The sequence below is a fragment of the Cucurbita maxima genome, unplaced genomic scaffold, assembly GCF_002738345.1.
Source record: "Cucurbita maxima cultivar Rimu unplaced genomic scaffold, Cmax_1.0 Cma_Scf00158, whole genome shotgun sequence".
In the NCBI taxonomy this organism is placed as follows: domain Eukaryota; kingdom Viridiplantae; phylum Streptophyta; class Magnoliopsida; order Cucurbitales; family Cucurbitaceae; genus Cucurbita; species Cucurbita maxima.
Genome location: NW_019272174.1, coordinates 48,652 through 59,249, shown reverse-complemented (window position 1 = coordinate 59,249; position 10,598 = coordinate 48,652). Strand labels below are relative to the sequence as shown.

Sequence of the window (10,598 nt, the reverse complement as noted above, 5' to 3'; positions counted from 1 at the left end):
TAGGGAGAATGCACTACATATATATGATATATTTAACCGCATCTTTGTTTTATTTATGAATTAAACAAAAAGAGAGAATCTGAGATACTTAAATAAGATTTAAATATCTTAATCAAATGTGTCGGAATTATTTGCAATTGAATTAATATTAAATATTAATTAAATAGTTTAATTAATCTTTTAATATTACTTTAATTTGAAATTAATAATTCAAATTAATAATTCAAAATGAAGAAAGTCAAAATGTTGACTTCATTTAATGGAAAAATCCATGTTTGAGTTAGTAGAATTTTGAGGTATCAAAATTTGGTTTAACCAAACTTGCATGCTTGTAAAATAAACCCCACAAATTTTAGTGGAATTTTGAGTGTCAAAATTTGGTGAACTCAAACCTGCATGCTTGCCACATAATCCCAAACATTTGAAAGAAATTTTGAGAGTAAAAATTTGATGATCTCAAATTTGCATGAACATGCAAACGTGACTCTATAAATAGAGTGATGATATTATATGGAAGTTCTTCCAAGGGAAAAACCTTGAAAAAAAAAATCTCACAAATTCTCTTTTCATATATGCTAAATCCCTCCCAAGTTTAGTCACTCACCGGATTCCACAATCTCGTTTTAAGGTCAGATTATAGTGGAGAAGACACTAGTGGAGGTTCGAAATCGGTTTGTGAGGATAAAGAAACTTGAGCGACAAAAGATTAGTATTCAAACTCATTTAGTTTTAATGCTTTTGAACATGCTAGCTAATTTACTATAATTGATGTACTTAGAGTGCCTAAGATCCAAATTGCTTCCGCATGTGTTCTATTACACCATCAATTAGTATTAGAGCATGATTTTAGGCACTTTATTTACATTAATTTGAGCATGGTGGGTACTATTTCATGAATGAAATATTGTGGTTGCTAAAGTGGATGTTTTTGGTTTTTGCATTTTTTTATGCTTCCATTTGATGCAATTCTTGTAACAAGCCTAATGTCTATGAGCTTTAATGAGTGAAGAAAGGTCTGTAATTTTTATGAAGTCATTAGAGTCCATTTTAGGTTGTAATTGATCGAAAATTGAAGAGATAGCAAGCTGAACCAAAGAAGAAGATGGAAGAGGCAATTCGAGTGTTTTTTCTGCCTTTGGGGTTCGGTTCAACGTTTTTAAGGGTTGGTTCTCCCAGCTCGTGATCCTCGGGAGCGGTTCAAGTTATTTTTAATTATTAATGTAATAATTTAGTTAATTGCTTGCTTTAAAATGCCAAAACCAATCCACTTTAGTGTGTTTAATGAATTATGCATTATGAATGTATGTTTTAATTAAATAGAAAATGTATATGCATAGAGTATGTCATATAGATTTAAAATCCCACCATAGGCTAAGCATGTTTCATGCATTCCAAGTATGTTATAATATATAGTATGCATGTTTAGAGTTCCATGAGTGATAGATATAAATTGTTATATTATTGCATGGAATGGATGATTATGTAATTGTAATATAAAGCATGCTAGATGCATGTTATAGGTTATTTTCAACGTCATATATCAAGATAGACGTTAAAATCTATAATAAAGATAAGTGCATGCTCACTTAGGGTTAAGAACCGAGCACGATCAATTTTAATAGTTAAAATAGGTCGTGTCTTATAAAATTACAATTTTAAGAAAGCTCACATGGCACGATCTTGTCTAAGGCTGGAGGTACTTAAGTTGACGGTTTACGGAACACGTACTACCTGGAGATCGGATCAGTACTTGAGCTTAGTTAGCCCAGTTTTATGAGCATGCTTGTGTGATCTAAGTTTTAGAAAACTCACCTAGACTTAAGTTATATTCAATTAGCCGGAATATACATAAGTAATGAGTATACCCAACCGTCTAAAATACATAGTGGGAGGAAAAAGGTATATGAGATACATCGTTTTCCTTTCACGCTCTCTGAAAAATTCACACCGTGAGATTCATGCTCGGTCTCGTGTCGCCCTGGGAGCGTCCTCCATTCGGAAGGTATTTGCATGAGTCAATAACAAGGTGAATAGAGAAAGTATTTATAGTAAGTGGGAGAAGAAAGTATATCAACACGTCCTATGGTCTCCACCACTAGGTAGCACCGTGAGATTCCCATGTTCCACCTGCATGTTGCCCTAGAGCAACTACCTATTCGGAGGGTTGTAACATGGGAGTCAAAACAACGCAAACTCCAGAAATGGATAGGATTTCTTAGGTCCATTCCCAACTTTGGCTTTTTCAATCGATAGCATTGTTGGGACTGATCTCTGAGGTCTGAAACTGGCGGGTCACACTTACGAAGAATTACTAAGAGTTAGTATATTCTTGACCAAAATAGCGATAACTAAAAACACTATAGGAACAAGAGTTATTCTGGGATTATCGTTTAAGTCAAGAATGTCTTGGTTTAGTGAATGAGTGATTGGCTGCCCCTCAGTAGTAGTTGCTCTAACTCACTAAAGTATCGTTGCAAATTAATAATTTTTGGGTACATTATTACATTTGCTAAAAATGATTGGATTAAACAGGATTAAGTCAAATCACTAATAGAATTTTCTTTATATCATAGCATTACAAACTCAATAGTACAATTACTCGCTTTTGAGAAATTAAACGGCGACAATTACGCAACTTGAAAATCAAACCTAAACACAACACTTGTAATTGATGATTTAAGGTTTTTTTTAACTAAGGAATGTCCTCCAAACCCCAGCTCAAATGCAAACCGAATAGTTCAGGATACATATGACAGATGGTCAAAGGAAAATGATAAAGCCCGAGTGTACATTTTAGCCAGCATATCTGATGTTTTGGCTAAGAAACGCAATGTTATGGGTACTGCTAAAAAGATTATGGAATCTCTGAAAGGGATGTTTTGGACAACCGGCTTTCTCCCTTAGACATGATGCAATAAAATACGTTTACAACTGCCGTATGAAAGAAGGGATCTCAGTTAGAGAACATGTCTTGGACATGATGGTCCATTTCAATGTGGCAGAAGAAAATGAAGCTGTCATAGATGAGAAGAGTCAAGTCAGTTTTATCATGGAGTCTCTTTCGAAGAGCTTCTTCCAGTTTCGCACAAATGTGATAATGAACAAAATAGAATATAACTTGACTACTCTTCTCAATGTGCTACAGACTTATCAATCCCTCTTAACGAACAAGAGACAAACAGGAGAAGCAAATGTTGCTATCTCCAAGAAATTACTACGAGGATCGTCCTCCAAAAATAAGTCTGGTCCTTCAATAGTGTTTTGATGAAGAAGAAGGGTAAAGGGAAAAATAAGATTCCTACTAACTGAAAACACAATGTTCAAAAAGCAGATAAAGGAAAATGTTTCCATTGCAACCAAAACGGACACTGGAAGAGAAACTGCCCAAAATACTTTGCAGAGAAGAAAGCCGAAAAGACACAACAAGGTAAATATGATTTACTCGTTGTAGAAATATGTTTAGTAGAGTATAATAACTCAACTTGGATACTAGATTCAGGGGCCACTAATCATATTTGTTCTTTTTACCAGGAAACTAGCTTTTGGAGAATGCTTGCGGATGGCGAGATAACACTTAGGGTTGGAACAGGAGAGGTTGTCTCAGCAAGATCAGTAAGAAATTTAAAGTTGTTTTTTGGAGATAGATTCATTATATTAGATAATGTACTTTTTGTTCCTGAAATGAAAAGAAATCTAATATCTATCTCTTGTTTATTAGAACAATTGTATAAAGTATCTTTTGAAATCAATGAACTGTTCATTTTCAAAAGAGGTATTCATATTTGTTCTACAAAACTAGAAAACAACTTATATATGTTCAAACCGAGCGAAACAAAAGCTATTTTAAATACCGAGATGTTTAAAATAGCTGAAACTCAAAATAAACGACAAAAGATTTCTCCTAATACCTATCTTTGGCACATAAGACTAGGCCACATTAATCTCAATAGGATTGAGAGATTGGTTAAAAGAGGACTTCTAAATGAGTTAGAAGACAACTCTTTACCTCCATGTGAGTCTTGTCTTGAAGGTAAAATGGCTAAGCGACCGTTTTCCGAAAAAATTTATAGAGCCAAAGAAACCTTAGAACTCGTGCACACAGATCTCTATGGTCCAATGAATGTCAAAGCACGAGGAGGGTATAAATATTTCATCAGTTTTATTGATGATTATTCAAGGTATGATTATCTTTACCTAATGCATCACAAGTCCGAAGCTCTTGAAAAATTCAGAGAGTATAAGACTGAGGTTGAGAATCTATTAGGTAAAACTATCAAAACACTTCGATCAGATCGAGGAGGAGAGTACATGTACTTAAGATTTCAGGACTATATGATAGAACATAAAATATGGTCTCAACTCTCAGCCCCGGGTATGCCTCAACAAAATGGTGTATCAGAAAGGAGAAATAGAACTCTATTAGACATGGTTCGGTCTATGATGAGTTTCGCTTAATTATCCGATCCGTTTTGGGGATATGCAGTGGAGACTGCTACATACATTTTGAACATGGTTCCGACTAAGAGTGTTTCAGAAACACCTTATGAGTTATGGAAAGGGCGTAAAGGTAGTTTACATCACTTCAGGATTTGAGGATGTCCAACACATGTGTTGTTGCAAAACTCCAAGAAATTAGAACGTCGTTCAAAATTATGTATATTCGTAGGATACCCCAAAGAGACGAAAGGTGGTTTGTTTTATGACCCTCAAGAAAATAGAGTGTTTGTATCAACAAACGCTACATTCTTAGAAGAAGACCACGTAAGAAATCATCAACCTCGCAGCAAACTAGTATTAAGTGAGATTTCTAAAGAAGCTACTGATAAAATAACAAGAGTTGTTGATCAAGCTGGTCCTTCAACAAGAGTTGTTGATGGAGCTAACACTTCTTGTCAATCACATCCTCCTTAAGAGTTGAGAATGCCTCGACGTAGTGGGAGGGTTATAACTCAACCCGATCGTTACTTGAGTTTGTCAGAAACTCAAGTCATCATACTTGATAATGACATTGAGGGTCGATTGACCTATAAACAGGCAATGAATGATGAAGATAGAGATCATGCATCCAATAACTTAAAATTCTAGGCATACTTAAAGTTAAGAGTTTAAAGGCATACTTACTTGGTCTCGGTAGGGAGTCCTCCTAAGCTAGGACATAGAGAAACCTTGGGCTCTGATACCACTCTGTAAGGATCGGGCTGTCGCGATGGTTCTAAAAGATGGGTAAATTTTTTTTGAAATAAACAAAAGAATTTAAAAAATTATATTTACATAATATCAAAATAAAGTTTATACATAAGTATTTAAAACAGAAAATAAGGAACAAGCACAAAATATTTTAAAACAAATGGGTTGAGGACAACGAGTGAGGTTTGTCTATGGCACCTACTTCAGAGTCTGCTCCCGACCTTGACCAACTCTTTATTACCTAAAAAAATGGAGAATAAAGAACGAGACAAAGACTCTGTAAGTAGCCTACTTGTAGGTTCTTAATTGTGTCCTTAATATTCTAGGGTACCACATTATTTGTTGTTATCTTGTTCTTGTTCTTGTTATTGTTGTAAGTACTTAAGTTCTCCAGTTCTTGTTCTTGACTTGGGGTTCTTATCTTGATTATCCTGAGGACCTTGGTCCCTAGATTATGAAACGTTGGTTATCCTTTAAGGGCCATAGTACATGGTTATTGGTTCTTGGTTCTTGTTCTTAGAACTTGGATCTTAATCCTTGTTCTAGACCTTGATCTTTCTCTTGTTCCTGGTACTTTCTTTGTTGTTGTTCTGTTATTGATTCGTTCTCCAAGACACTCCCCCTAGGATTTACGGCACTAGCTATGCACCTAACAATCCTATGTCCAAGGCTTCATGCGTTCCAAGCGATACAGTTGATGGTGTTAATATAACACACGCGGAATCAATTTGGATCTAAGTAAATTAGCTAGCATGTTCAAAAGCATTAAAACTAAATGAGTTTGAATACTAACCTTTTGTCGCTCAAGTTTCTTTTTTCTTACGAACCGGTTTCGAACCACCACTAGTGTCTTCTCCACTATTCCCCGACTTTAGAACGGGATTGTGGAATCCAGTGAGTGACTAAACTTGGGAGGGATTTAGTATATATGAAGAGAGAGTTTGTGATTTTTTTTTTTTTTTAAGGTTTTGCCCTTGGAAGACCTTCCATGTACCATGATCACTCTATTTATAGAGTCATGTTTGCATGTTCATGCAAATTTGAGATCACCAAATTTTGACACTCAAAATTCCACTCAAATGTTTGGGATTATGTGGCAAGCATGCAAGATTGAGTTCACCAAATTTTTTACACTCAAAATTCCACTAAAATTTGTGGGGTTTATTTGGCAAGCATGCAAGTTTGGTTAAACCAAATTTTGACACCTCAAAATTCCACCAACTCAAACATGGATTTTTCCATTAAATGAAGTCAAATTTTGATTCAACTATTAATTTCAATTATTATTTTCAAATTAAAGTAATATTAAATTATTAATTAAACTATTTAATTAATATTTAATATTAATTCAAATGCAAATCCCAATCAATTTCGACACATATTTGATTAAGATATTTAAATCTTATTTAAATATCTCAGATTCTCTCTTTTTGTTTAAGTCGTAAATAAAACAAAAAATGTGGTTAAATATATCGAATATATATAGTGCATATTCCCTAATTTGAATTCGAACACTTCGAACTCACTCGTCACACTGTTCTATGGTTTAGTCCGATATGAGCTAGCAGAAGGACCTAATGGGCCTATAGATCATGGGCTCCAACGATCCAAGATTAACCAGTTTAACTCATTAACCTTGTTAACTAAAATTCGTTAACTACTAGGACACTCCACTATAGCCTAGTAGTTGCACTCCCCTCACTGTAGATATATTTATGTACATTTGATATAACAATGATTAGTAAGTTGATCCTTCACAAGTTGTTCGTAACTAGAGCTGGGTCAATTTACCATTTTTCCCTTGAAGTTACTTCTTGTTCCTTATGTCTCACTGATCCTCTAATGAACAATTTGTTTGTGGTTTAACAAGTAAACCGAATCCCTCTCAGGCCAATGAGAGGGTGGGGCCCCTTGTTCAAGACCTAGAGTCAGTGCTTAAGGGAACTACCTCTCTTCTATCCTTAAAAGTGGATAGGAGTGAATTCCATCTTGCACCCCACGTCTCCAGCCATTTATCCAACCTTACCCATGAAATGGGAGGCCTATTGAGTCGGCAAACTTGAGCCACTCTCACCCATGCAAATCTAAGGATAATTCCGAATAAACAGGAGTTCATGGTTAGCTCAGGATTAAAATCAAGTTACCTAGGTCATCGAATGAAAAGAAAATCAGTCTCAGCAGTAAGCGACATTATCAAGTGAGAGTGATTTTCTTCATGGTCCGATCTTATGCAATACTCATTGCATAGGACGCCCCCACTCACATGTCTCCACATGTACAATTTAGTGATCACATTGTTTATGTCATATACAAAAGTGGGCCGCATCCATATTGTTCCTATGTTAAGGTACTCAGCCTTATCCCTGTACTGTAGATCATTTTGACTATATACTTGAATTTGATCCACTCTTATGTCTCTACATATAGTTCAAGTAATCATATTATAGTCAGAGTGTTCTTAGTTTATTTGATTTAGATTAATAATCGTAAAGTTCATTTTATTCAATAACAATCTTTACTGAATAAACAACAATAATAACTTTATTGAAAATAGAATATGTTTTTGTTTACAAACTATGAGTTTTAGGACATAAAACCCAACAACAGTCTTAACCTACGTTCATGTCTTCATGAGTTCCAAGCGACGTAGTCTTAACCCGCATCTAAAGGCTTGCCCTCCGATACCGTCTGCTAACCTATGCCCAAGACTTCATGCATTCCAAGCGGCATAGTCTGAAAACCAACATTCAAGACTTCTTAAGTTCCAGGAGATGTAGTATAATCCTGCATCAAGGATTTTCCCTATGATACAGTCTGAACACCTAAGCTCAAGGCTTCATGCGTTCCAAGCAGCGTAGTCTAAGTCATGAGCACGTTGTACCGCGGGAGGTCTTAGGAGTTTTTGATTCTTGGCTAGGGCAACTTACTATCTTCTTGTTCCATAGAATGACACTTTCATAATTATCCATATCATCAGGGTAATTTGGTAATTTACAACTTTTAGAATATTTTATTACTATCTTCTTAGTCATTTTTTGGTCCTTGAGTATCTTGAAATTCCCACTAGAAGGAATTAAATATCCAAAAAGTTCCTTAAAAATTGGAAAGTGACCTTTTTGTCCTTTTCGCTTAGGCTTTTATTCCCAATACTTCTCGAAAGGCCTTAGTCCTTAGAGTTACTCATTAGTGTTTAGAAATGACTTGCTTAAGACCCTTTTCCTAGCTTAATCTTCTTAATTTCGTTATTGGATCCTTTTGGTCTTACGTGGGTGGCTTTGCTTCATTTTTTGGGTGTTACACCTTCTTACCTCGATCGACCACAACCAAACAACTAAAAAAGAAACGTAGAAATTTAAAATAAACAGACGACTGGATTCCTTAGGATGACACCCTCTGTGACCTCATAGTTCTCGAGCAGCGCTTCTTATCTTGACCAATAGTCAACAAACAATTTAAAACTAAATGTAGAAATCCAAAATAAACAGACACGACTGGATGCCTTAGGACGATCCCCGATGTTACTGCATATTTCTCGAGCAATTCTACTGCAACACATGTTCATCGACAGCTCGATTCACATGAGTTACCACTAACATAGATATTTTGCTTCGAAACTCGGTCATACAACAAAAAATTTCAAACATGACAAGTAAAACATGTGAATCAAGTATATTTTACAACACAAAATATCAAAGTAAGTTTTCAACAACAAAAGCACATGTACTTAAAACAGACTTAGAAAAGGGTTCCTTGTTGTCTCGAGCCTGCTGGTCTCGTCCTCGATTGGCCTGCAACTTCTTATTTGGCCAAAAAAGTTAAAATAATCTTGATAAGTAATTAATTTACTTAATAAATAGCTAACTTGTCATTCACAAGTTTATTACTTATCATTCTAGTTGTTCTTAAGTTTTATTCTCAGTTAATTCCTAGTTTCTTTTACTTGGATCATTTGTAAGTTAGTAAGATATTTCAATTACCTCTCCTTAGGTTACTTCTATATGGTTATTTAGAATTTTAAGACTAGTATGTAAGACTCACTCTCAATCAATTACTGTCCGTGTACTAATTTCTTTAGCAATTACTGTCCGTCTACTAATTTCTTTAGCAGCATGTAACATCATACATACCAAATGATAGAAATACTCATTGTTCCTAACTTAGCACGCATCGCGTCGGTCAGGAACTCTGCGAGGATTAGTAGACTACAATACTCATATTTTAAATCTTCCAATAATTTGTTTTGCGATAAATGAAAATGCAGCAAAAATGAGAATCAATATTTGGTTTACCATGGTTAGAAGAAATATCTCTCTGAAAGCACAAAATATTATGGACAAGGTCAACTAAATTGACACGCATTGAAAGACCTTGATAGCATTTCTGACGCTTGCCTATTGTGTATGTATGTTACGTGACAAAATTTAGTGCATCTAGAGATATTTTTGCCCGCCATAATCTAGCTTTGAAGCACCAAAGCCCCCCATCTCCCTTATATTTCTTCTTCCCCATTTGCTTCCCTACTCCTTCATTGGCACCCTCTTTCTTCCATTTTTTTGTGTTTTTCTCACGGTGAATGGCTATCCATTTTCAATGTTTGAGGGAATTTGCTACTTTTTGGGTTTTCTCTCTTTTTAAATATCTTTTTGTTTCCTTTGTTCATAAATTATGTTGTCAGTTTAGGTTCATTTTGTTGGTGTTATTATAACACGTGCGGAAGAAATTTGGATATTAAGCACTCTAAGTACATCAATTATAGTAAATTTTCTAGCATGTTCAAAAGCTTTGAAACTTATTGAGTTTGAATACTGACCTTTTGTAGTTCAAATTCATTCTTCCAAACGAATGGTTTCGAACCACCGCTAGTGTCTTTCGTACTATTCTCCGACCTTAGAATAGGATTGTGGAATCCGGTGAGTGATGAAACTTGATAGAAATTTAGTATAGGTAAAGAGAGAGTTTTGAGAGATTTTTTCAAAGTTTTTGAAGAAGAATTTTCATGTACATTGATCACTCTATTTATAGAGTCATATTTGCATGTTCATGCAAATTTGAGATTACCAAATTTTGGCACTCAAAATTCCACTCTAATTTGTGGGATTATGTGGCAAGCATGCAAGTTTGGTTAAACCATATATTGACCCTCAATATTCCACTAACTCAAGCATGGATTTTTTCATTAGGTGGAGTAAACATTTTGACTTTCTTTATTTAATCTAACAATTAATTACGAATCAAAATAATATTAAATGATTAATTAAAAATTTTAATTAATATTTAACATTAAATAAAATGTCAATTCCAATTAATTCCAGCACATATTGAGTATCTATCACTATTCATAATTAAAATATTTAAATCTTATTTAAATATCTCCAATTCTCTTTTTTTGTTCAATTCATAACTAAAAAAAA

General features: G+C 34.6%; 1 long non-coding RNA gene across 1 annotated transcript in view; it reads left to right on the top strand.

Annotated features, from left to right (window-relative positions):
- LOC111473752 overlaps nt 1–10,598 on the top strand; it is a 15,957-nt gene that overhangs the window by 1,440 nt on the left and 3,919 nt on the right. The window lies entirely within an intron of this gene.